The sequence below is a fragment of the Canis aureus genome, unplaced genomic scaffold (assembly GCF_053574225.1).
Source record: "Canis aureus isolate CA01 unplaced genomic scaffold, VMU_Caureus_v.1.0 ptg000256l_RagTag, whole genome shotgun sequence".
NCBI classification, from domain to species: domain Eukaryota; kingdom Metazoa; phylum Chordata; class Mammalia; order Carnivora; family Canidae; genus Canis; species Canis aureus.
In genome coordinates, this window is record NW_027554511.1 from 27,610 (window position 1) to 30,802 (window position 3,193).

The following is a 3,193-nucleotide window of genomic DNA, read 5'->3' on the forward strand; positions in this document are numbered from 1 at the left end:
AGCCTAAGACTTTTCGTTCAACGAGGGTGAGGAAGGCTACGGCAAGAAGGATTGGGATGATAAGAGAGATAATGTTGATAAAGAACATTTTGTTAGGGAGAGGAATTGAACCTCTGATAATAAAGGTTTAAGTTTTACGCAGTTACCGGGCTCTGCCACCCTAACAAAGCCCCTTTTCTCGGGCTTATGAGGAGATAAACTGGTTAGATTGAGTTGACTTCATCTATTAGTTTTAAGGCGCCTTTGTGAGGTAGGCCTTACATCCCTTGTCCTTTCGTACTGGGGGAGGTTATATAATAGATAGAAACCGACCTGGATTACTCCGGTCTGAACTCAGATCACGTAGGACTTTAATCGTTGAACAAACGAACCCTTAATAGCTGCTGCACCATTAGGATGTCCTGATCCAACATCGAGGTCGTAAACCCTATTGTCGATATGGACTCTTGAATAGGATTGCGCTGTTATCCCTAGGGTAACTTGTTCCGTTGATCAAAAATTATTGGATCAATAAGTGATGTTATATTTTGACTTGTGGGTCTAAATTTTAATCACTCGGGAGTTTTTTTATATTCCGAGGTCACCCCAACCTAAATTGCTAACCCACAATAATGGTGTAATGTTATGCCTTGTAGGTATTTAGTATCCATAAGTTTGGGTTAGTTAATTAAAGCTCCATAGGGTCTTCTCGTCTTATTGTGGCATTCCCGCCTCTTCACGGGAAGGTCAATTTCACTGATTGGGAATAAGAGACAGTTAAACCCTCGTGTGGCCATTCATACAAGTCCTTATTTAGAGAACAAATGATTATGCTACCTTTGCACGGTCAGGATACCGCGGCCGTTAAACAAGTGTCACTGGGCAGGCAGTGCCTCCAATACTAGAAATGCTGGAGGTGATGTTTTTGGTAAACAGGCGGGGTTTGTGTTTGCCGAGTTCCTTTTACTCCTTTTAATCTTTCCTTAAATGCATGCCTGTGTTGGGTTAACAATAGGGTAGATAAGTATTTCATTTTTGGGTTGATATTATCAGATTGTTAACTATCAGTGGTCTATCCGTTTCTGATATAAGCTTATGCGGGGAGAAAATAGTTCTTGTTACTCATACTAGCATTGTTGCTTCTATATTTAAATAGAATGGCCCAGGAGGTATAATTAGGAGTTGATGTAATATGATTGGGATTAAGTTATATTGTTTGTTGAGCTGGAACGCTTTCTCAATTGGTGGCTGCTTTTAAGCCAACTATGGTGATGTTAGTATATACTCTCTAATAAAGGTTGTATCCTGATTCTAAGAAGCTGTACCTTCTTAGACTATATTTTAAATTTACATTAAAATTTTGTTTTTTTTAGGTAAATTTAAAGTTGAACTAAAATTCTGTTTGTGGGCAACCAGCTATCACCAGGCTCGTTAGGCTTTTCACCTCTACCCACAAATCTTCTCACTATTTTGCTACATAGATGAGTTGATCCTTTTAGATTGTTTATGGGTAGCTCGTCTGGTTTCGGGGAGCTTAGCTTAAGTTCTCTTTGTTAAGTCGTTTCTGGCTAGTTCATTATGCAAAAGGTAAAAGGGGTAATCTTTGCTGTTTAATACTGTTAAGATGTCTTTCATCATTCCCTTACGGTACTATCTCTATCGCTCCAATTAAAATTTCTATCTCCTATACTTTTATTATTTAACTAAATGTTTTACTTTATATGTCTGTGATACTTAAGTTTGGGGTTAGTTGGGCTAGCTTTTGTTCAAAGTGGTCATAAGTAATGAAATCTTCTGGGTGTAGGCCAGACGCTTTAGTTAAGCTACACTTTGATTAATCCAAGCACACCTTCCGGTATGCTTACCTTGTTACGACTTGTCTCCTCTTGTGTCTTAGTTAAGTTAATATGGTTATGGTTGTGTCTTATTACTTGAGGAGGGTGACGGGCGGTGTGTGCGTGCTTCATGGCCCTATTCAATTAAGCTCTCTATTCTTAATTTACTACTAAATCCTCCTTCAGTTTTTAATTTCATAAAAACGTTCGTGGAATGTTCTTGGGTAGAAAATGTAGCCCATTTCTTCCCACCCCATAAGTTACACCTTGACCTAACTTTTTTATGTAAAATGATTGTGCTTACTATTCTACCTTTTGAGGGTTTGCTGAAGATGGCGGTATATAGACTGAATTAGCAAAGGGTGGTGAGGTTTATCGGGGTTTATCGATTATAGAACAGGCTCCTCTAGAGGGATATAAAGCACCGCCAAGTCCTTTGAGTTTTAAGCTATTGCTAGTAGTCCTCTGGCGAATTATTTTGTTGTAAAATTATCTATGTTTAGGGCTAAGCATAGTGGGGTATCTAATCCCAGTTTGGGTCTTAGCTATCGTGTAGTCAGATTATTATAAAGTCACTTTCGTGGTCTATTTTATGGTAACTGTAGCTTTTTACGGCTTAGTTAAGTTTTAACTTTAGTGCAAAGGTATCTTAAACACGCTTTACGCCGTGGGCCTATTAGTTTGGGTTAATCGTATGACCGCGGTGGCTGGCACGAAATTTACCAACCCTTTTTAGTATGGCTTAGTCAAACTTTCGTTTATGGCTTAATTTTTATCACTGCTGTATCCCGTGGGGGTGTGGCTTAGCAAGGTGTTATGAGCTACTTAAGAGTGTGCTTGATACCTGCTCCTTTAGATCACTGCTGATTTTAAGGGCATTCTCACTGGGGCGTGGAGACTTGCATGTGTAAGTCTACTAAGAACTAATAGGAAGGCTAGGACCAAACCTTTGTGTTTATGGAGTCGTGCGACTCATCTTGGCATTTTCAGTGCCTTGCTTTATTAATTAAGCTACATTAACTTATACTGAAATTGTAGTGTGTATAATAAATAAAATACATAGTAAATATGAGAGGAAAAAAAAAGGGGATGCTATCTATAGATAGACCACGAGATCGAATGCGTGTAAGACTGTTGTGTTAAGTTAACTAGAGTAGCAATACATTTGTATACAATTTAAATAAAGCTTGTGAGTATTGTATGCACTTAGTCCTGTTTTTGGGGTTTGGCAGGACATAAATAAGTGTATAATAGATGACATGAGTTTATGGGGGGTAAGGGGGGTTTGTATAAGTTAACTTAATGTCTTGCGCGTGTACGTACGTGTACACACGTGTACGTACGTGTACACACGTGTACGTACGTGTACACACGTGTAC

The 3,193-nt window shown here is 38.8% G+C and overlaps 1 pseudogene; it reads right to left on the reverse strand.

Moving 5' to 3' along the window:
- Window positions 1–1,811: 1,811 nt before the first annotated feature.
- LOC144309922 (18S ribosomal RNA) lies at window positions 1,812–2,766 on the reverse strand (annotated as a pseudogene).
- Window positions 2,767–3,193: the final 427 nt, after the last annotated feature.